This window comes from Manis pentadactyla, chromosome 18 (genome assembly GCF_030020395.1).
Source record: "Manis pentadactyla isolate mManPen7 chromosome 18, mManPen7.hap1, whole genome shotgun sequence".
Taxonomy (NCBI): domain Eukaryota; kingdom Metazoa; phylum Chordata; class Mammalia; order Pholidota; family Manidae; genus Manis; species Manis pentadactyla.
Window position 1 is genome coordinate 11,871,103 of NC_080036.1, and position 25,460 is coordinate 11,896,562.

Genomic DNA, 25,460 nt, shown 5'->3' on the forward strand with positions numbered 1-25,460 from the left:
AAAAAACAGAACTAGACGGGTTCACTGGTGAATTATACCAAACATTTAAGGGAGAAATTATGCCAATTCTCTAAAACCAAGCAGAAAAAATACTTCATAATTCATTCTACAATGCCAGCAATAACCTATATCAAGTCTAGTCAAAGACATTATAAAAGAATAAAACTACAGACCAGTATCTTCATGAAAACACATGCAAAATCCTCAACAAAATATTAGTAAATCAAATTCAACAATATATAAAAATAATTATATCTCACAACCAAGCAGGATTTATCCCACATATGAAGTCTAGTTCAACACTTGAAAATCAATGAAATCATCAAATCAAGAAACAAAAGAAGAAAATATCACATGACCATATCAATAGATTCAGAAAAAAGCATTTGACAAAATCCAACATTCGTTCATGATAAAAACTCTCAATGAACTAGGGATAGTAGGGGAATTTCCTCAACTTGATAAAGAGTGTCTACAAAAATTACAGCTAACATCATACTTAATAGTGAAACTTGAAGCTTTCACCCTAAGATCAGGTATAAGGCAAGGAGGTGCCCTTTCACCACTGCTCTTCAACATCACACAGGATGTCCCAGGTAATGCAGTAAGAAAAGGACATGAAATAAAAGATACACCGATTGTGAAGGAAGATACAAAACTTTCTGTTCAGAGGTGTCAATATTGTCTGTAAAAAATGTGAAAGAATTGACAAAAAAGTTTCCTGGATTATGGGAATTAACATACATACAGGATTAACATACAAAGTCAATCTATTTCAAATATACCAGCAATAGACAAATAAGCTTTGAAATAAAATACACACTACCACTTACATTAGCATCCCCCCAAAATTAAATACTTAGGTATAAACCTAACAAAATGTGTACAAGAACTATATTAAGAAAACTTTGAAATGCTGATGAAATATATCAAAGAAGGTACATGCCATGAAAGATATAATTGACAAACTGGACTTTTTTAATAAATGGAGAGATATTTCATGTTCATTGGTAGGAAGATTCAGTGTTGTTAAGATGTCAGTTCTTCCCAACTTGATACATAGATTCAATGTAATCCCAATACAAATACCCGCAAGTTATTTTGCAGATTTTGACAAAATAATTCTACTATCTATATGACAGGCAAAAGACCCAGAATAGCCAACTCAGTATTGAAGAGAAAAAATACAATTGGAAATTTAATATTAACCATGACAAGACTTTCTATAAAGTTACAGTAATTAATAAAAGTGATTGAATAGAAAGTGAAAGAATAAACAAATCAATGGAACAGAATACAGAGCCCAGAAGTAGACCCATATATATATAGTCAGCTGATGTTTGACAAAGGAGCAAAGGCAATATAATGTAGCCAAGATAGTCTGTACAACAAATGATGCCGGAACAACTGAACATCTACATGCAAAAAAGATGAGTTTCCACACAGACTTTATACCTTTCATAAAAATTAACCCTATGATTAGCCAAATGGACAATATATCTAAATGTAAAATTCAAAACTATAAAACTCCTAGGATATAACACAGGATAGAACTTAGATGATGTCAAACACTGCAGAAACCTTTTAGAAACAACACCAGGGATTCATGCAATGAAAGAGATTATTGACAAACTGGACTTTTTTAATAAAAAAACTTTCTGCACTAAGAAAGACAGTGTCAAAAGAATGAAGACACAATCCATTCCCAGACTGGGAGATAGTATTTTAAAAGACACCTCTGGTAAGGAACTGTTATCCAAAAGATAGGAAGAACACTTAAAACCCAACAATAGGAAAATGATTAATCCAATTAAAAAATGGACCAATGACCTTAACAGAGACCTCATCAAAGAGGATATATCTGTAGCAAATAACCATATGTAAAGATGTTCCCCATCATATATCATGGAAAGGCAAATTAAAACAATGAGATACCAGTACACATCTATTAGAATGGCCAAAATCCAAAACACTGACAATACCAAATGAGGCATCAGTACCAGTGAGAATGTGGAGCAATAGGAACTCTCATTCATTGCTGGTAGAATACAAAATTATACGGCTACCTGGGAAGACAGCTTGGCAGTTTCTTGTAAAACTAAATATACTCTTATCATACAATCCAGGTACCATTCTCCTTGGTATTTAACCAAATGAATTCAAAACTTATATCTACACAAATGTTTATAGAAGTTTATTTATAATTGCCAAACTTGGAAGCAACTGATATGTCTTTCAGTAGGTGACTTCATAAACTGTGGTGCCTCCAGACAACAGAATTTTATTTAGTAAAAGAAATAAAGTCATTAAGTCATAAAAAGACATGAATGAAAATTAAATGCATATTACACTGAAGGAAACCAACCTGAAAATGATACATACTATATGACAGAAAAGGCAAAACTACAGAGAAAATTTAAAAAATCAGTGGTCATCAGGGGTTAAAAGGAGGAAGAGGTGAATAAGAAGAACACAGAAAATTTTTGTCAGTGAAAGTGTACAATGGTGTTTACATGTCATTATACAGTTTTCATAACCTGTAGAATATTAAAACCAAGGGTAAATTCTAAAATAAACTATGGACTTTGATAATGATGTGTCAATGTGAGTTCATTGATTGTAATAATGTACTGCTCTAGTGAAGGATATCGATAGTGGGGAATATTGCACATGTGAGGAAACAGGGAATATATGGGAAATATCTGTTCTTTCCATTCAGGTTTTCTGTGAACCTAAAACTGATCTAAAAAATAAAGTTTCAAAATTAAACATTGTCATAATCAAGTTGAGTAGAACTCTGAGATTTGGTAAAATACACACAACATCTAAGGAAAGGTTTTTTAAAGAAAGAAGCAACTGTTAGGGGTGAGAAGTGTTGTGGAACTTTTAATTGCTTACCTACCATCATGCCACATGCCAGCACTGACTGGAGTTATGGATTGAATTGTGTTCCCCCCAAAAATGTTGAAACTCAAACCCCAAGTTCTTCAGAATGTGCCTCTATTTGTATATAGCCCTTAAAGAGGTAATTGAGGTTAAATGAAGTAATATGGGTGATCCCTAACCCAATATAACTAGTATCCATGTAAGAAGGGAAGATCTGGCTACATAAATGAGACACCAGGATGTATGCATAGAGAGGAGTGGCCTTCTGAGGACCCAATAGGAAGGGGACAATCTGCAAGCCAAGGGAGGGTTCTTAGAAGAACCAAATTCTTCCAACACCTTCATCATGAACTTTTAGCCTTCAGAACTGTGAGAAAATTAATTTATATTAAGCTACCCAGTTTAAGGCATTTGGTATGGCAGCCCTAGCAAAATAATACTAATTTTGGTGCCATTAGAGTGAGATGCCCTTGTAACAAATGCCTGAAAATGTGGAAGTGGCTTTGGAGCTGGGTTATGGGTGGAAGCTGGAAGAAGTTTGAGGTGCATGTTAGAGAAAGCCCAGACTGCCTTGGGGAGGCTGGTAGGAATACGGGCATAAAGGTGATCCTAGTGAGGTCTTAAACAAAAATGAAGAACACGTGTTGGAAACTTGAGGAAAGGTGATCTCTGTTATAAAGAAGAAAAGAAGTTGGTCAAATTGTGTTGTAGTGTCTCATGGAGAGTAGAAAGTGTAGGCGATGATCCTGGCTTTTAGCTGAGGAGATTTCTAAGCCAAGTATTGAAGACATGTCCTGGTTTCTCTTTGCTGCTTATAGTAAAATCTGAGAGAAGAGAGATAAACTGAAGAAACTGTTAAGTAAAAAGGAACCAGAACTTGAATATTTTGGAAGTTCTCAGTCTGTATTGCACAATTCTGTTCTGGTGAGAGTACCAAAGTGTCACTGGAAAACAACTCCATAAAGAGATTACAGACATGACTCACTGATCTAACCGGTGAGCTCAGCAGAAGCCAAGGATAGAGACAGGGTTTTATCAGTGGAAATGCTGCCAGGTTGAACTAAAAGGGTTTGTCTGATAGAGCAAAATGAGAGAAAGTTGTTGGACTTCTGGGATTCTACGGGATGGGACCGTACAGCTATCTAGCTGTGAACATGCATATTCCTTCAAGAAAAGGGAGGAATGACAGCAAAGGCGATTCAGCGATGAACAGGCCTGCCACCTCGGGACCAGGACTATAATCCTGATGGGTCTGGAAGAGCATCCAGCTAAAGTGGATTATTCTTGAGCTTTAAAATAAACAGAATTTACTCCGCTAGGTTTTGGGCTTATTGGGGCTCCTGCTGTCTTCTTTCAATCTCCTGTTTGGAAGGAGAATGCCTATTCTATGGCTGTCCCATCTGTGTATTTTGGAAGTAGAAAACTTGTTTCACAGCTTCACAGCTGGAGAGGAATTTTGCCTCAAGATGAATCATAACTCATCCCACTCATACTAGATTTATATAATACTTAGGAGAGAGTTGGGAGCTAGAGTTGATATCAAAAATGGGTTATGACTTTTGAGGCTGTTTGGGATGGATGGATGTATTTACATGTTAGAAGGACATGAATTTAGGGGGTGCAGAGGGTGGAATGTTATAGATTGAATTGTGTACCTACAACATTAACATGCTGAAGTCCTAAGCTCCAGTATCTCAGAATATGACTGAATTTGGAGAGAAGGCCTTTAAAGATGTAATTAGGTTCACTGAGGTCAGCTGAGTGGCTCCTAATCTAATCTGACTGGTATATTAATAAGTGGGTGGAATTTATAAGTGGGCACAGCAGGTTGGGCATTCACAGAGAAAGGGCCATTTAAGGACAAAGTAAGAAGATGGCCATCTGAAAGCCAAGGAGAGAGGCCTCAGGATACTTCCTACTTTGATTTCTTGATCTTAGACTTCAAGCCTCTGAAACTGTAAGAAAACAAATTAGTGCTGCTTAAGCCACGCAATCTACAGTATTTTGCCATATAACCCTAGCAGACCAGTGCAAGCAGCCATGAAGACGGCAGCTCCAAACTCATAGTGCAGGTTACCAGGGCCGGAGAGACCAACACAGATCTGATTCTCAAATAATTGCGGTTCTCTTGTGGCTGTCTGAAAGTCGGATGCACAGACTTGCTTTTACTTCACCCAACTCAGCAGCCACACAGTTTAGGAAGCTCCCAGGTAGTTTGTGCTAAAAGCATTGAAAGACTCAATATTTGCTATAGCAACATGGGAGCACAGTACAACAGCTGGAGATGATGGAAAGGAAGAGGGCGAGAAAAGAGATACACAGACAAATAAGGGTTTTTAAAACTCCTGCATATCCTAGGGAATTGAAAAGACCATGCATATGCCCAGGGGAAAACTCATGCTCAGAAAAGACCTGAGAAGATACTAAGCTTTCATGTCTAGCTGGACTTCAGGTACCATACAAGTGGGAAGTAAAGGCTAAGGCAGAGTTGTAAATGGCCTGGCTAAGAGTTGAAGGAGAGTCCAAACATAGGGCCAATATGTAAAGACTGGGAGAGGTTTTCTTTGTTTTGTTTTGTTTTTTGTTCATTTTATTCCTAGGTATTTTATTCTTTTTGATGCAATTGTGAATAGAATTGTTTTCTGATTTCTCCCTCTCCTAGTTCATCATTAGTGTATAGGAATGCAACAGAGTTTTGTGTATTAATTTTGTATCCAGCAACTTCGCTGAATTCAAGTATTACATCTAGTAGTTTTGGAGTGGATTCTTTACATTTTTTTATGTACAATATCATGTCATCTGCAAACCGTGACAGTTTAACTTGTTCTTACCAATCTGGATTGCCTTTATTTCTTTGTGTTGTCTAATTGCTGTGGCAAGGACCTCCATAACTATGCTGAATAAAAGTGGAGAGAGTGGGCATCCTTGTCTTGTTCCTGATCTTAGAGGAAAATCTTTCAGCTTCTCACTGTTAAGTATGATGCTGGCTGTGGGTTTGTCATATATGGACTTTATTATGTTGAGGTACTTGCCCTCTATATCCATTTTGTTGAGAATTTTTATCATGAATGGATGTTGAATTTTGTCAAATGCTTTTTCAGCATCTATTGAAATGATCATGTGATTTTTTTCCTTCTTTTTGTTGATGTGGTGGATGATGTTGATGGATTTTCTAATATTGTACCATTCTTGCATCCCTGGAGTAAATCCTATTTGATCATGGTGGATGATATTTTGATATATTTTTGAATTCAGCTTGCTAATATTTTGTAGAGTATTTTTGCATGTATGTTTATCAGGGATATTGGTCTGTAATTTTTTTGAGTGTGTGGTGTCATTGCCTGGTTTTGATATTAGAGTGATGCTGGCCTCATAGAATGAGTTTGGGAGTATTCCCTCCCCTTCTACTTTTTGGAAAACTTTAAAAGGAGAATGGGTATTAGTTATTCACTAAATGTCTGATAAAATTTAGTGGTGAAGCCATCTGGTACAGGAGTTTTGTTCTTAGGTAGTTTTTTTATTACCAGTTCAATTTCATTGCTGGTACTTGGTCTGTTCAGATTTTTTGTTTCTTTCTGGGTCAGCCTTGGAAGGCTGCATTTTTCTAGAAAGTTGTCCATTTCTTCTAGGTTATCCAGTTTGTTAGCACATAATTTTTCTTAGTATTTTCTCATAACTCTTTGTATTTCTGTGGCATCCTCATGATTTTTCCTTTCTCATTTCTGATTCTGTTTATGTGTGTAGACTCTCTTTTTGTCTTGATAAGACTGGCTAGGTGTTTATCAATTTTTTTTTTTTGTTCTTGAAGAACCAGCTCCTGCTTTCATTGATTCTTTCTATTGTTTTATTCTTCTTGATTTTATTTATTTATGCTCTAATCTTTATTATGTCCCTCCTTCTACTGACTTTGGGTCTTATTTGTTCTTTTTCTAGTTTTGTTAATTGTGAGTTTAGACTGTTTATATGGGATTGTTCTTCTTTCCTGAGGTAGGCCTGTATTGCAATATACTTTCCTCTTTGCACGGCCTGGGCTGCATCCCACAGATTTTGTGGTGTTGAATTATTGTTGTCATTTGTCTCTATATATTGCTTGATCTTTGTTTGTATTTGGTCATTGATCCATTGGTTATTTAGGAGCATGTTGTGAAGCCTCCATGTGTTTGCGGGATTTTTCATTTTCTTTGCGTAATTTATTTCTAGTTTCATACCTTTATGGGCTGAGAAACTGGTTGGTACAATTTCAATCTTTTTGAATTTACCAAGGCTCTTCTTGTGGCCTAATATATGATCTATTCTTGAAAATGTTCCATGTGCACTTGAGAAGAATGTGTATTTTGCTGCTTTTGGGTGTAGAGTTCTGTAGATGTCTGTTAGGTCCATCTGTTCTAATGTGTTTTTCAGTGCCTCTGTGTCCTTACTTGTTTTATGTCTGGTTGCTCTGTCCTTCAGAGTGAGTGGAGTGTTGAAGTCTCCTAGAATGAATGCAATGCATTCTATTCCCCCTTTTAATTCTGTTAGTATTTGTTTCACATATGTGGGTGCTCCTGTGTTGGGAGCATAGATATTTATAATAATTGTATCTTCTTGTTGGATTGACCCCTTTATCATTATGTAATGTCCTTCTTTGTCTCTTGTGACTTTCTTTGTTTCAAAGTCTATTTTATCTGATACAAGTACTACAACTCCTGCTTTTTTCTCCCTATTAGTCTCATGAAGTATCTTCTTCCATCCCTTCACTTTTCGTCTGTGTATGTCTTTGAGTTTAAAGTGAGTCTCTTGTAGGCAGCATATAGATGGGTCTTGTTTTTTCATCCATTCAGTGAGTCTATGTCTTTTGATTGGTGAATTCAGACCATTTAGCTTTAGGGTGATTATCGATAGGAATGTACTTATTGCCATTGCAGGCATTAGATTCGTGGTTACCAAAGGTTCAAGGTTAACTTCCTTACTAAGAGTCTAACTTAACTCATTTAGTGTGCTATTACATAATCTAAAGGTTCTTTTTTCTCCTCATTTTTATTCCTTCTCCATTCTTTATATATTAGGTATCATAGTCTGTACTCTGTCTATCCCTTGATTGACTTTGGGGTAGTTGATTTAATTTTGCATTTGCTTAGTAATTAATTGTTCTACTTTCTTTACTTGGTTTTATTACCTCTGGTGACAGCTATTAAACCTTAGGAACACTTCCATCTATAGCAGTCCCTCCAAAATAGACTGTAGAGATGGTGTGTGGGAGGTAAATTCTCTCAGCTTTTGCTTATCTGGAAATTGTTTAATCCCACCTTCAAATTTAAATGGTAATATTGCCAGATAAAGTAATCTTGTCTCAAGGCCCTTCTGCTTCATTGCATTAAATACATCATGCCACTCCCTTCTGGTCTGTAAGGTTTCTGCTGAGAAGTCTGATGATAGCCTGATGGGATTTCCTTTGTATGTGATCTTCTTTCTCTCTGGCTATTTTTAATAGTCTGTCCTTATTACTGATCTTCACTGTTTTAATTATTATATGTCTTGGTGTTGTCTTCCTTGAGTCCCTTGTGTTGGGAGATCTGTGCACCTCCGTTGCCTGAGAGACTATCTCCTTCTCCAGATTGGGGGAGTTTTCAGCAACTACCTCCTCAAAGACACTTTCTATCCCTTTTTCTCTCTCTTCTTCTTCTGGTATCCCTATAATATGAATATTGTTCCATTTGGATTGATCACACAGTTCTCTCAATATTCTTTCATTCTTAGAGATCCTTTTTTCTCTCTATGCCTCAGCTTCTTTGTATTCCTCTTCTCTAGTTTCTATTTCATTTATTGTCTCCTCCACTGTATCTAATCTGCTTTTAAAACCTCCCATTGTATGTTTCATTTCTGATACTGTGTCTTGTAATGATTGTATCTCCAACCAGAGTTCATTCCTGAGTTCTTGAATATTTTTCTGTACTTCCATGAGCATGTTTATGATTTTTATTTTGAAATCTCTTTCAGGAAGATTCATGAGGTCAATTTCATTTGACTCTTTCTGTGGTGTATTTATAATTTTGCTTTGAACCAGTTTCCTTTGATGTTTCATATTTGTATGTGGCGCCTTCTAGTGCCCAGAATCTCTACTCTCTGGAGCTGCTCAGCCCCTGGAGCAATGTTGTCTGTCGCTGGGGAGTGGTGTTGGTGCCTCAGGGGAGGAAAGAGCTGTTTCCTGCCTCCCGGCTGCTATGCCTGCCTCCACTGGGAAAGGTTTTTTTTTAAAGCTCTTTTTCCCTTTTTTATCATATTTTTAAAATAAAATTAAAGTTTCCCTGTGCTCCAAGAATTTGATGGAATTTTTATAACACTAGCTTACCACAAAGTTAACAGAACACAGAGTCCTCTGGCCACACATGACAAAGAATATGGACTTAAAAGTGATTTAGAAAAGTCACTAAACAAGCAAACAACAACATACATTAAATAACAACAAACACTGGAGTTGGGGAGCATCTCATTTCCAGAATGGCCACATTATAATACTCTAAAAGTCCAGTTTTCAAGAAATATTACATGGGCTATTCTTAGGAAAAGTAATTAACAGAAAATTCTTTGAGCCACTGGACTGAGTAGACAAATACTTATAATCAAATGTCTTAAATATGCTCAAAGATCTAAGGAAACTATAGACAAATAATTGAAGACCAGGAGGATGATATCTCTTCAAACACAGAACATCAGCAAAGAGATGGACATTATAAAAAGGGACTAAAGAGGAATTCTTGAGCTATAAAGTACAATAATTGAAATAAAAAATTCAGTAGAGGAAGTCAAGCAGATTTGCGCAACAGAAGAAAGAATAAGTGAACTTGAAAATAGGTCGGTTGAGATTACTCAGTCTGAGAGGCACAGAAAGAAAAGTGCAGAAAGTGAACAGAACCTAAGAGACTGTGTTCATTTTAATCATGGGATTTATCCCAGGGTTGCAAAGGCTGATCAAGATATGAAAACCAATCGTGCAATATACCACATTAATGGAATGAAAGGGAAAATACATGATAATCTCAACTGTTGCAGAAAATAATTTTATAATATCTAACCCCATTCATAACAACATTCAACAAACAAGAAATCGAAGGGAATTTACTTAATACATTAAAAGGCATTTAATTAAAATCAATAGCCACCATTAATTCAGTGATGAAAGACTCAAAAGTTATTCCCTTACAATGAGAAACAAGATAAGGATGGCCACTTTTACCCCTTATATTCTCTATTGTAAGTTCTAGCTACAACAATTAGGCAAGAAAAAGAAATAAAAATATCCACATTGGAAAACAAGAAATAGGATAATATTATTCACAGATGGCAGAAACTTATATATAGATAATCCTAAATGATAATAAAAACAATAAATAAATTCAGCAAAGTTGCAGACTAGACAATACACAGTTGTACAGTTATACATTTACAATACAACAAATACTGTGTATTTCTATATCAGCAATAAACAATCCACAAGGGAAATTAATGGAACATTTCCATTTAAATAACATCAAACAGGATGAAATACTTAAGAATAGATTTAACCAAGGAAGTACAATACTTGTACACTGAATATTACTAAATATTGCTAAAAGAAAGCCAAGAAGACCTAAAAAAAGTAAAGATAGCCCATGTTCATGCAAAGACTTAATATTGTGTAGATATCAATACTATCCAAAGTGATTTATAGAGTCAACCTAATTGCTATGAAAACCCTGCCATTTTTGTATAAATGGAAAAGCCAATTGTGGAATTCATATGGAATCTCAAATCACAAAAGATTCCAAATAGGCAAAAAAAATCTAGAAAGTGAAAACAAAGTTGGAGGATAAGCACTTCTCAATTTCAAAACTTATTTTAAAGCTACAGTAATTAAAGTAGTGTGATACTATAAATTCTCAGAAGAAAACAGGAGAGATTTGTTATGACACTGAAATGGGAAGATGCATAAGCAGCAAAAGAAAAAGCAAATGGAACTCATAAAAACTGAAATATTTTGCGCATCAAAGGACAATATCACAAAAGTGAAAAGACATCCAATAGACTGGGAGAAGATACTTGCAAATCATATGTCTGATAAGGGTTTGGTGTTCAGATTATATTAAGGGCTTTTAATTCAATAACAAAAAAGACATACAACCTAATTTTTTAAATGGGTAAAAGACTTGAATAGACCTTTCTCCAAATAAGATATAGATTTCTCCAAATCTGTATAGATTGGTCAACAAGCACATTAGAAGATGATCAACATCATTAGCCATTAGGGAAATGCAAATCAAAGCCACATGGCATGCCACTTCACATTCTGTAGATGGCTATAATAAAAAAATGGAAGTAACAAGTGTTGGTGACTATGTGAAGAAATGGGAACCCTAATCCATTGATGGTAGGAATGTGAAATGATGTAGTAATTGTGGAGAGCAGTTTGGTAATTTTTCAATAAACTAAACAGAATTACCATGTACCCAGCAATTCCACCAATAGGTATGTATTTTAAAAATTGAGATTGGTGTTCAAACACAAGTCGTACAAAATTGCTCATAAAGCAATATTGACAATAACCACTAAGTGTAAACAGCCCAAATGTCCATCAACTGACAAATGGATAAACAAAATGTCATGTAGCTATTTAATGGAATATTGTTGAGCCATATAAAGAAATAAAGTACTGATATATACTACAACATGAGTGCATCTCAAAAACATTCTGCTAAGTGAATGAAGTCAGACACAAAGGTCACTTATATGATTCAGTTTACACGAAACAGCCAGAATAGGTGACTCTATAGACAGGAAGCTGATAAGTCATTGTAAGGGGCTGAGAGGAAGGAGAAACTGGGATTGACTATTTGATGGGTGTGAGGTTTCCTTATTTGGGTGATGAAAATATTTAGGAACTAGGCATTAGAAATGTATTGTTTAATATAAACATCACTGAATTTCCCATATTTCCTTTTGTTATTGATTTCTAATATATCTATGTGGTCAGATAATATGAATTGTATGAATTCAATTCTTTTAAATTGTTGAGGTGGGTTTTATGGTCTAACATATGGCCATCCTGGAGAATGTTCCTAGTGCACTGGAAAAGAATATGAACTCTAGAATTGTTGGGTGGTGTATTCTGCAGTCTGTTAGGTGTTGTTACATTTCTATTTCCTTTTTAATCTTTCCTTGTTAATCTATCTTTTATTTCAGGTTTTATACAAGTATAATTGACAAATAAAGTTTTTGTATATTTAAGGTTTACAACATGATGGTGTGATGTATGTATACATTGTGAAATAATTACCACAACCAAGTTAATTAATACATCCATTACCTCATATAGTTACCTTTTTCCTCCTGTGGTAAGAATACCTACTCTCTTAGGAAATTCAAGTGCAAAATACAGTATTAATTTTAGTCATCAAGTTGTATATTAGAGTCCCAGAACTTATTCATTTTATAAGTGAAACTTAGTACCCTTTGACCAACATTTGCCTGCTTTTTCCACCCCTTGGCACCTGGTAACCGCTGTTCCACTCTCTGGGTCTATGAATCTGACTTTTTAGATTGCATGTGTAAGTAAGATCATACAATATTTGTCTTTCCCAATCTGGCTCATCTCGCTTAATGTCCTCCAGGTTCATCCATGTTGTTCCAAATGGCATGATGTCCTTCCTTCTTATGGCTGAACAATATACCAGTGTGTGTGTGTGTGTGTGTGTGTGTGTGTGAGTGTGTGTGTGTTGGGGATGGGGGTGGGGCTACTCAGGTAGTTTACACCTCTTCCTTAGCCCTTGCTTCCTGCTTTTACAAAGCCTCAGGAAAAGTCAGAGGTAACCAATCAAGACCTTGTCAGGTATTTCCTGTGCGGGCACACAGCTCCACTCTTGTACATGGCCTTCTAGATCCAAAATAGTACGTAAGAGCTTGTCAAAGCATCCACTGGACATCTCATTCCTATGATCTTCCTTTTTTTCTTTTTGGCTAGCTCCTTGTTGGACCCAGCTGTTGTCAACACTTCATGGACATGTCGTACTCAACCATTTTCATAGATTTTTTATTTTGACTAATGCCCTGGGATTGGGCTTGCTCCACTGGGTGATCTCTGAGTTAGTCCAAATAAATACAAATACTGTGAATGGGGCTTTTTCAGGGAGTTTCCAGAGAGGTCACCTGGAGGTAATTCTCTGGAGAGGAGGCTTTTTGCAGAATTCCAAACTTGCTCTTCCTCCTTCAGTGGCTGCTAATCTGTTCTTGTGAGGGCTGCCGCAGTGCATGGGACAGGAGTGTTGGAAGAGAGCATGGTAAAATGCAACAGAGCTTTGGCTGCTCTTACTGAGAGTCAGCCATTTTTCTTGAATAAATTATCATTGGAATATTATAAGCCATTGTCTAATTTCCAAAGTTCTGAAAAATTAATCCAGACGATTTTTGTTAGTTATTTTTTTGTTAATTTTTATGGAGGATCACATTTTTGGAGGTTTTACTCTGACTTTCCAAAAGTTCTTTCCCTACAGTGATTAGAATTTTATCAATATTATTCATCTTCTCAATTGACTTAGATTATTTAATTTCATTCTCTCTATTTTATGATTTTGCTCTCAGCTGTATTGTTTTTCTTTCTCTTACTCTGGGTTTAATTTGCTCTTTTTAATGTTTCTTAAGGTGGAGAATAAAGTCATTGATCTTTGAGATCTTTCTTCTTGTCTAACATAGATATTTTAGTGCTACAAATTTTCTCCTAAACAGCTTTAGCAGCATTCCATACATTTTGATATGCTGTTTTTATATTTATTCAGTTAAAAATACTGTTTAATTTTCTTCTTATATCTTCTTTGACCAATTAGTAAGTTAGAAATGCTTATTCCAATTTCTAAATATTTGGAGGATTTTTAAGAGATATTCCTTTTATTGATTTCTAATTTCATCCTATTGTTGAATTAAATTAACATGGCTTATCTTACTTTAATCATTTTAAATGTATTGAGGCACAATTCATCATATGAAGAATTCCAAAGGAACAAGGGGTTGCTTATTTCTATTCTCTGATGTGCTGTTATTAGTTATAGCTATTCTATTTGCAAAAACCATCACAGAAATAAAAAATACTTATCAATTGAAAAACTGCACAAATAACAGTCATAACAATTTGGTCCCATTGTCATTATGTAACACCTGAGTGTCCTGTATTCCCTTATGATCTCCAAATATTATTGACATTGATAAGCCACATTACAGTCATTTGGCCACTTTTTAATTTCTTTCTGTATGTGTTTCTATACTCAAGTTTTCATGCACATACTTGTTCACAGTTAATAAGTAGTTTAAAATAAGTGAAACACCAGAACTCTCTTTCATGTGAAACTCAAACTATGAAATCTGCCTAAGGAAGCTATTATGACAATGCAATTTAATGAGAGAATGGAAAAGCACATGCATATAGGCATGGGAAATAACTGTGGAGGTCACCTCATAAAACAACTTTGAAAGTCTTCTCTTCCTATCAAAGGACATTTAGTTGTATCTCTGATTGCTATCGGGAAATAATTCTTCAGAATCCTCAGACTATTATGCTCACCACTGATCTTCATAAGGAAGCTCTTGACAAACTAGTATTTCTCTAACTGGGGTACTTTCCTACAGAGTTGTTATTTTTTATTAACAATACAGTTAACATTTCAGCTTTAGTTTTTTAAAACTGGCAATATGGCAACCTCATAGGCTTCTACAGAACCACTTCTCTCTAGGGGGATGGCACAGTTAAGGATATGGCAATGCTGACATGCACAAAAATTAGAACATAATAAATAATGTGACAGGAATTGATCTTCAAGATTTGCCACTTAGGTTATTGGAGTAAGAAGAGTTAACACCAAAACAAACCCCATGTAAACTTATTTCAATGACTTTGTCTCTCTGCAGAATCTTAAGCAATATTTTCCCACATTGGAACAATAAGCAACACCCATCTACTGACTGTGTCACTAGATCTAACTGTATATTTTTACTCAATCTGCACTTACATTTCACTTCTTTATTTTTCTGGTTCCATTAATATATAAGAACTTTAACTTCCCTATTTAGGGACAACAAGCCATATTTCTAGTCTGCAAAAAAAAAATAGCTAAACTCTGTAGATAAAGGAGTCATATCAATGCTTGTATGTTTTGCATATCTTGTAAATGTATCTTGCTGTATGTTTTTTCCAATGTTCTCCTGGGTTGTCTTGGCCCAACCAAAAGCATCATGAACTTACACTTCAATCTCTATTCCATTATGCTTGCTTTACCACAGTTGTTCAATCTAATTATCATTTTTTGTAAGTAAATAATTGACCACATATGTAGGCTGGCCTGGAGAAATGACCTTGGATTTATCTTCATGCAGAGAGTATACTTAGAAAATATGACATAAGATAAATAGTGAAATACTGTGTGTAAAGAGACCTTAGCCTGTTATGTGTACCGGGATTGCTTACCTGTGGAGTTGGGTATGCCATATTTGATATGTACAGCTGAGTCAACATGACCCTAATCATATACACACAAAGCACACTGGCAACCAGATGTTCTTGTTTCTCTTTGTCAAGTTCACAAATACACTCATGCACATACACACACGCATACACACAAACACACACCTGGCTCTCATCTCAATAAGCCTTAAATTGCTCATAGGGTAGTTGGTGCAAAATAAAATTGTGTGTATCAGTAGCTATTAGGTCCTTAAATGAGATGGTAATAATGTACACATGTATGTCCCATTCTAATCACTTCTATAAAGCTAAGTAAAAATTATGCTAGATTAATTCTTTGTATCCTGTGTGATTCATCTACTACCTCAACTTGGGGCCATAACTTACAATGTTACATTTATTTTCTTATTTGTTCACCTTCAAACATGTATTGTCAGGACTAAAGACAAAGGAGTGAAAAGAAAGTCTCATATATTAAATATAAATCTGCTCAAATTATCGGGAAAGAAACACACATAACATTAGAATCTTAAAAATTCCCGCTGTGGAAGCCATCCTGATTAATTCCATCATGTTAACATTTTTTTTGTTGTTAACACTTTTCAAAATCAGTGTAATCAACTTTTCCCTATCATTGCTACCTAGGTTTGATTATCAGAATATGTCATTATATTCAATAAAATTGAAGCCTACATGATTTACCCAGATAGTAACGTTTTTAGAGTATCTGAATATCAGTATACAAATTTTGCTTTGCAATTCATGTTACTATTGAAATAATTGAAATGAAAGGCTAATCTTGTATAGCTGTCATTGTTAAATGCTACTATAATATCTGATTTACTGAAAATGTGTGTATTTAAAGGAGAACACTCTTAACCTATCCTGAAGACATCAATCATTAGATCCCAAATAACATGTTATCTACTAGACAACATTCCTAGGAAATTACTAGTTAATTTTTGGACTAATTTTATGGGGAATTTAAAACTTTCTTTTGAAATGTAACATGTAGAAAAGTGCATGCATTAAAATTGTACAGCTTAAAAACTAGCACCATCCAATCACAGTGACTAATCAACACATGGATCAATATAAAAATATTACAAGCATTCCAGAAACCACCCAGGTGTCTTATTTCCATAACTGTCTCCCACATGGTTTTCTGTCACTAAATCTATTTTCAGTTCATAGATTAGTAAATATACATCAGATATGGATGAGGCAATTTCAAAATGGAACTAACTGGCATGTATAGAACATTGAATCCACAATTATATATTTATTAATGATATGATGCTAATATAATTAAAAACACAAATGGAGTATTTAGTAAATTCTACCATACCCTGGGCCATTATAGAGATAGAAAATTATTCCAAAGTAATGAGATCAATTCAAAGTATGTTTTCTCATCATATGAAATTAAGTTAGAAGTCAGTAAAAAAAACAAATAGAAAAAGCCCAGCTGTTTGGAAAACAGTGTCTTTCTAAATAATCCATACTCAAAAATAAATCAACATGGACTAGAACTAATATCTGAGTTCAGCAAAGTTACAGAATACAAAATTAATACACAGAAATCTGTTGCTTTCCTATACACTAATGATGAACAAACAGAAAGAGAAATCAGAAAAACAATTCCATTCACAATTGCATCAAAAAGAATAAAATACCTAGGAACAAACCTAACCAAGGAAGTGAAAGACCTATACCCTGAAAACTAAAAGACACTCTTAAGAGAAATTAAAGGGGACACTAACAAATGGAAACTCATCCCATGCTCGTGGCTAGGAAGAATTAATATCGTCAAAATGGCCATCCTGCCCAAAGCAATCTGTAGATTCAATGCAATGCTATCAAAATACCAACAACATTATTCAATGAACTGGAACAAATAGTTTTAAAATTCATATGGAACCATCAAAGACCCTGAATAGCCAAAGCAATCCTGAGAAGGAAGAATAAAGCAGGGGGGATCTCACTCCCCAACTTCAAGCTCTACTACAAAGCCACAGTAATCAAGACAATTTGGTACTGGCACAAGAACAGAGCAACAGACCAGTGGAACAGAATAGAGACTCCAGACATTAACCCAAACATATACATTCATTTAATATATGATAAAGGAGCCATGGACATACAATGGGGAAATAACAGCCTCTTCAACAGATGGTGTTGGCAAAACTGGACAGCTACATGTAGGAGAATGAAACTGGATCATTGTCTAACCCCATACACAAAAGTAAATTTGAAATGGATCAAAGACCTGAATGTAAGTCATGAAACCATAAAACTCTTAGAAAAAAAAACATATAGGCAAAATCTCTTGAACATAAATATGAGCGACTTCTTCATGAACATATCTCCCCGGGCAAGGAAAACAAAAGCAAAACTGAATAAGTGGGACTATATCAAGCTGAAAAGCTTCTGTACAGCAAAGGACACCATCAATAGAACAAAAAGGCTTCCTACAGTATGGGAGAATATATTCATAAATGAGAGATCTGATAAAGGGTTGACATCCAAAATATATAAAGAGGTCATGCACCTCAACAAATAAAAAGCAAATAATCCAATCAACAAATGGTCAGAGGAACTGAACAGACAGTTCTCCAAAGAAATTCAGATGGCCAACAGACACATGAAAAGATGCTCCACATTGCTAATCATCAGTGAAACGCAAATTAAAACCACAATGAGATATCACCTCACACCAGTAAGGATGGCCACCATCCAAAAGACAAACAACAAATGTTGGCAAGGATGTGCAGAGAGGGGAAACTTCCTACACTGCAGGTGGGAATGTAAATTAGTTCAACCATTGTGGAAAGCAGTACGGAGGTTCCTCAAAAAACTCAAAATAGAAATACCATTTGACTCAGGAATTCCACTCCTAGGAATTTACCCTAAGAATGCAGCAGCCCAGTTTGAGAAAGACATATGCACTCCTATGTTTATCGCTGCACTAATTACAATAGCCAAGAAATAGAAGCAACCTAAGTGTCCATCAGTAGATGAATGGATAAAGAAGATGTGGTGCATATACACAATGGAATATTATTCAGCCATAAGATGAAAACAAATCCTACCATTTGCAGCAACATGCATGGAGCTAGAGGGTATTATGCTCAGTGTAAGAAGCCAGGCTGAGAAAGACAAGTATCAAATGATTTCATTCATCTGTGGAGTATAAGAACAACAACAAAATAAAAACTGAAGGAGCAAAACAGCAGCAGACTCACAGAACCCAAGAATGGACTAACAGTTACCAAAGGGAAAGGGACTGGGGAGGATGGGAGGGAAGGGAGGGATAAGGGGAGGGAAGGGGGCATTACGATTAGCATGCATAATATGGGGGGGGTCATGGGGAAGGCTGTATAGCTCAGAGAGGACAGGTAGTTATTCTACAGCATCTTACTATGCTGATGGACAGTGACTGCAATAGGGTATGTGGGGGGACTTGGTGATGGGGGGAGTCTGGTAAACATAATGTTCCTCATGTAATTGTATATTAATGATACCAAAATAAAAATAAATAAATAAATAAATCAACATGGAATTTAGAAAACATATTTATATGAGTAAGAGAAAAGATGCAAAATGGCAAACTTGTGCCCATACAACTGAAAAGTTCTTGCAGGGAAATTTAAAGTAAACCAATATATTAGAATGGAAGAAGAATGAAAATCAATAAATTATATTTCATAAGGAGCTAGATTTTAAAAGTCAAAATGCGTAAGTTTCCAAGGAAAAATCAATGAGGTTCAGAGCAGAAATCAGCAAAATAGAGGCAGACATACAACTGGAAAAAACAACAGAAACAGTAATTTGAAATAACGGTTGACACCTTCCCAGCAAGATTAATCAAGAATGAAAGATAACAGAAAATATTGATATCTAAAAGACATACAAAATAAGAAGAGCATATTACTAAGAAACTTACAATGAATTTGATGTTTCAAAAAAAAATATTCATCTGACTAGAAAAAGTCTTGAGTAACCGATGCAGTCACAAAGAGAACAAAATGATATAATTCCATTTTTGTAAACAAAAAAGTCAAGTGAAAAATGAAATACATTTTCAGAAGGAGCAGCATTTGGGTGAAAAAGGCTGTCATAAGGGAGGGCTCTATTATGCTAGTATTATTCTGCTTCTATGTCTGAGTCATGCACTATTGTAGTATAATAATATAGGCAATTTCCTACATACGTGCTACATCAATGTGCTGTTATACTGCTGAGTGAGAGAATAGTCCCTATTGCATGATAACAAATATACAAGTAGGGTTTGTGAGAACATATACTTTTTAAGTAACAACATGCCTCATTGTTCCTGCTATCCATATGCCATCAAAGGTTTGTAAATGATTGAGGTTCCAGAGTTCATTTCAGTAACTACCAGAGCTAATTGATTTATGACTACTTTTAGTTATTACTCAACTCTTTAGAGTTATCTTCTATGGTTCTAGAGGATAAAAATGAAGAAATAAACAATATGTAATAAATGAATACAAAAGTAAACATTATTTGATAGGATCTGTGACAGAACTTTGTCAAGAAAAAGTTTACCTATCCTGATGGCATTAATCACTGGGTCCCAGGTAATGCAAAATTTCAAACATAGCTTGTTGGGACATATATGGACCACTCATTTTAGTGATGCATATTTTAAGTTTTAGTAATAAATAATGATGTCATACGTGGTATTTCTATATCTCTCCATTTGCTACATCTAGCATAATATCCATTTTAGCCTAACACAGAAAAATTGAACTGTTTTGTGTTTCAAAAGAAATATTGCAAATTTCATCATACAAATACTTCATAGTCTTAGAGAGATTTAACAGTATTTTACATATATCTTCCCATGTTGCAAAGATTAAAGTAGAAGCAGGAATATAATGCATGTGAGCGCAAAGACCTTATTAATAATGGATTCTGTTTTCTGAAATCCCAATAATTAAACAGATGAGGAAAATCTGATATTTTGACACATTTGAATTTCACTACAATAATTTTTGATCCAATATGAAATTGCCAAAAAACAATCCTCTAAGAACCTACATTTTTTTCCACCAAAGCAGAAGAGAATTAAAATAAAATAAGAAACTATAAGGATTCAATAATGTAGGTGATCTTGGTAAGAGTCTCAATGAGGAAAACAACACGCTGTGAAAATATTATTAAATAAGCCTCTGAAAAGATGAACATAGAGACCTGAGCACCTGGCACAGATGACATGACATGAATTTCAAAGGCTCTTGGTGTAGCTACTCACCACTGTACTCCAGCCCTTCTATCTCAGCAAAACATGACAGAAAAAGAAAAGCAAAGACAGTCTCAGAAAATATTCCAAAGTAAAAACAAAGAAAATTTAGTTGCATTGTTATTAATATAGACATGCAATATTAATTTAAGTCTAACATGAATGAAAATTTCAGTACTCATCACAGTTGCTTGTCCCTTTAATTCAATCTTTTCATTTCTTCATTCATTGCTCAGAAATGTATTTCCTGTCTACAAGTATCTGCCTACAACTATTTGTTCAAAGTGAGCAAAATGAAGCAAGGCTTGGATCACTGATCATATCTAAAGGTACATACTGCCTTATAAGATAAGACACTAATACCCTGTTCTGAGAGGGGAAAAGCATACTAACAGAGGCAATATGTTATTATGTCACTGAGGGGTCACCAAATTGAGCCGGGCTCTGAGAGTCTTATTTGTCCTGTTAAAGGGCCACTCATCTGGACCTCAGATTGACATCTGGAATGAGTCCCTCAGCATCCTCAGACAGTTGTGCTCATCATTGATCCAGATGAGCACCCTCCCAACAAATAAGCATTTCTATAGCCAGGCTTACTTTGGGCAGGCTTGAATAAAGAACAGTTTAAAAAAAAAAGGAGGACACATTTTATTTAGTATCTGAATAATTGAACTCTTATACACACATAGCATTAAAAATGTGACCTTTGCTTGTTCTAAAAAATAAGATAAAATCTGTCGGGAAAATTAAGAAATCCCTTAATCAACCAAAATTTTAAACAATATATAAAGTAGCAAAAATAATACAAAGCATGATTATATTATAAATATAAGTAGAGACATTTGTGTTGTGAATGTTTCCGATAAAGATAAAGAAATCAATAGCACACTCAGATTTCACTACAAGATCATTTTCATCCAATAAAAATAGTGAGAAAAGGAAATATGGCAATGATTGGCCCACATTATTCAGGTTACTTAAAAAAAGAGATTTTAAAAAGGGAAGGAACAATAATGAGGATTCCTTGAGTCATACAGGGACACTCACAGGAAAGAATATCTATTATAATAATATTCTTCCTTGAGCCTCTGGAAGATTAAACTCAAAGACTTTGAAGTACTGCTATCATTGATCATAAAACACATTAACAATTTCAAAAGCACCAGGGTGGCTGCTCACCTTTCTTCCCTGAAAATAACTTGTTCACTTAGAAGAACAGTAACTTGTTCTAGCTTTTGACCTGCAGCAAAACATCACAAGGGAAATAGATTAGATCATACAATGTATTAAATTAATAAAAATGAAGCATAACATTGGTTCCATCCTAATTAATTGTACAAGCATCCTTTGCCACAAACATTACATCTGCTCAATCCTTTGTCACCTTTGTCAGTTCACTTATTCACTTGTTCCTTTCTGAATACTTTGCAAAGAGCCAGTAATCCTCTCTATCAAGCTGTGCTTCATTAAGTGACACAGCAGTTGTCTCCTTAACAGAAAATTCTAAGGTGTTATTTCACCCACTAAAGGCTATGAAAATATCTTGTAATGTAAAAGATTCCTTATGATGTGAAACAGCAAGGCACATGGTAGGGGTATTGTGAGATTATTAAGGAGGTCATCAATTAAACCAAGAATCCTATGAGAAGGCCACTGGGCTGGACCTTAGCAATCTCAGGTACTCATCCTACCCTTGATTCAGACAGGACCACAACCAGCCAATAAGCATTCCTCACATCGTATTAATGCTCTTAATGACTTGCCACTTGTATTCAACTTAAGGTGCAAACAGCACAGGTGGATATTTGACTTGACTTTCAGGAATCTGGGTATAACAGTAATTCCAGAAGTGGCCCGAGGTCCTTTTCTCTGCATAATGTGATATTGCAGTGAGATTGTTTTCAATGATGATATACTTACAGAATATGACAGAACCAAAGAATCAGGAGTAAATGGTGAACTTTGGCTATATCATTTAAAAGATTATTAAAGTATGTTAAGATCCATCTGACAAATCTATGCAATGTATACTCCTTTTGCCTGATCCATCCATACTCCCTAACTAGAGAAAATGTATGTTAATGGAGATTCATAGGATCATCTTCTTACACCAGTCTCAGATTTATCTGTCTAGGGACAACTTTATTTCAATACATACATGCAAGCCAATTCTATTTCATGACTTCTTGACTTCATTAACATGAAAATATTCCCAATTATCTGGATTTTTATTAAATCCATTCCTCATTGCTCTTGTACAAAATATATTTCATTCTGGAAGCCATGCAAAGTCTCTTAGGAAAAGAAAGCATTTGTCAATTTCTTGATCTAAAGACTTCTCAACACTTGAGTTCTATTTAAAGCACAATTACTGAAAAAAACAAGTGTTCACAGCAAATAAATGAAAATAAGAAATAGATACAATATACATAACTGATGAATAAATGTAAAATATAAACAACTACATCTGCTAAATGAACAAATTATCAGCAATTATTGGATAAAGACTCAAAATTCATTTAGAAAGTTGTTAAATATAAAATAAACATTTATAAAGACACCAAGATACCTGAAGAGTCCAGATAAAAATTATGTTATGTATTTATAAACAGAGAGGAATAAAGATGTACATATGAGGCTAAGTAAATGGTATAATATAAAATTGACTATTCATTCCCAGAACTGGACTTATGCTATGATAATTTGAATAATTCTTTTTCCCTAGACACAAGATAATAATACAACAATAAAATAAAAGCACAGTATGTGTGTGTGTATATATATATATATATATATATATATATATACACAAGAAAATGTGACAAGATGAAACAAGAAAACGTAGCATATGATTTTACAGCAGATGACCCACATTTTAGGAGTAAATTTTTAAATCTCATTAAAAGAATGCATAGGAACTGGTGGCAAAAGTGTCTTAATATGTGGGAAATCACATAAGAAAAAATATTATAATAAAGAACAATTAGGGATTCTAGAATTTTATATAGTCATTCAAAATGCACACACATTTAGTAAAAAGACATAAGACAGAGCAAAATGGTAATGTAGAAGACCCCTAGCATTTGTGCCCCCATAAAACAATGAACTAAGGGCAATCCATGGATTAAAAATTGCACTGTGAAAGTTTGGCAGTCTAGCTATAAGACTGTGACACCATGGTAAAATATCTTCACCTGCTCAAATTTGCTAAATACAAAGGATTTCTGACCATGAGAATCTCAGGTATACCTGAGTACTTCACATACCAAGGGCAGAAATATTACAGGTGGACAAAATTTGAATAAACGAGTACCTGGCCGAATGGAGATCTTCGTGGGGGCACATGTGTGAGAAGAGGAAGCGAAGAGAGCTGTCAAGACGACTTACTCATTCCACACTCATGAGAATGTCAACTCATCCATGAGATTTCCTAAGCATGGAAATACCGATGAAGACATGAATAACAGAAAAAACATAAAGATGAGAAAATTTTTAAAAAGTAGAATGCTGCACCCAAGACAAAGCAGGCATATTTGATTAGTAAACAGAAAACCCCCAGGAAGGCCTGTACAGAAGGAAAAGCTTACCACAACGCCCTCGAGGGCACTGCACACTGTGGCGGCCACAAGGAACCCCGGACTTGGAGGGGGGACCCGGCTGACAAGGAAAATGGGTCCCGGCAAGCCCCGTGGATATCATGGTGCAGAAAACAGATACCTGGGGGCTCAGAAGAGAGGAAGAACTAAGGGTCGGCCCGAAGAAAGCAGTGCCGCGTGGAACTGTGCCTTGGGACAGAAATTGAGGACAGGGGCAGGTCCTGGCCCCGGGGAGCCCCACAGGCCGAGTGGGGACCGCGGGGATCCCCTCCAGGCCCAGGCGCTGCCGCTCTCCCAGGTCAAGGGTCCCCCGCATCCTGCCCCGGGACCCTCCCCTCCACTGGGCCCCAGCGTAATCCTATTGAGCATGGTTTTTAGGTCATCGTCTTCAAGACAATATGAGCTCTCGTCACCGACCCCCCCCCCCCGCCCCGAGGCGCCCGCCAAGCGTCCATACGCCCGCCCCGGACCGCGCTTACCGGAGAGGGTTCCCGGTCCTCGGGAGAGCCAGGCTGCGGGGGTCCCTGCAGGGCCGGCGGCTGGCGGAGGGGGACGCGGGAGGCCCGGCGGTGGGAGGGGGATGCGGCAGCGGCCCAGACGGCGACCCTCCCCCGGGTCCCACGCCTGGGGGGAGAGGAGCAGGACTGTGAGAACCACCCGCTCGCCCCCTCACTCTGAGGCGCGGGGCTCACCCAGGCCACGTCGGGAGGCGGGGAGCAAAGCGCCAAAGGGCCAGGGAAGGACACAGTCAACAAGGAGCCCCAGACACGGAGGAAGGCAGACCTACGTCCTCAGGCCGGCGATGCAAAGATGCAGCGTGTGCCACGGGTGGGCCTGCGCGCGTGCACGGCCTGGCAGGCACGTTGGTCCTGTCCACGGAACCCCGCAGGCTGGCCTGCACGGGAGGGAGGGAGGGCTGCTCACGGCGCCCTCCATGAGGTGAACGTGCGGCTTCCGGCAAGGCGCTGGCCAAAGCAGAAAAGGAGGCCGGCAAGCCCGCTGGAAATCATGGTGTGGAAAACAGATACCTGGGGGCCTGGAAATACGCCCAGCACAAGGCGTCCCGAGCAACGCTCATGCATGCGAACCACCGTCTTGCCTGCTGCAGGGCTCCCCTTCCTAGCCCACCAACATTGCCAGAGGTCTGCACGTGGACAGCCATCACCACCATACACAGGCCCAGTCCTGCAACCTGGGCAAGCCCCACCTCACGAGGGACAGGCTGGCAGGGCCCTGAGGAGAGGACATC

At 36.5% G+C, this 25,460-nt stretch overlaps 3 non-coding genes across 3 annotated transcripts; all 3 read right to left on the reverse strand.

The window, feature by feature from the left end:
* Nucleotides 1-14,391: 14,391 nt before the first annotated feature.
* On the reverse strand, nucleotides 14,392-14,457 carry LOC118908845 (small nucleolar RNA SNORD109A). Its single transcript, XR_005023389.1, has one exon. It is a non-coding gene; the product is annotated as a small nucleolar RNA SNORD109A (small nucleolar RNA).
* Nucleotides 14,458-21,098: 6,641 nt separating this feature from the next.
* On the reverse strand, nucleotides 21,099-21,165 carry LOC118908844 (small nucleolar RNA SNORD109A). The gene has a single exon (XR_005023388.1). It is a non-coding gene; the product is annotated as a small nucleolar RNA SNORD109A (small nucleolar RNA).
* A 3,388-nt stretch (nucleotides 21,166-24,553) lies between these two features.
* On the reverse strand, nucleotides 24,554-24,630 carry LOC118908846 (small nucleolar RNA SNORD115). The gene has a single exon (XR_005023390.2). It is a non-coding gene; the product is annotated as a small nucleolar RNA SNORD115 (small nucleolar RNA).
* Between the last annotated feature and the right edge of the window lie 830 nt (nucleotides 24,631-25,460).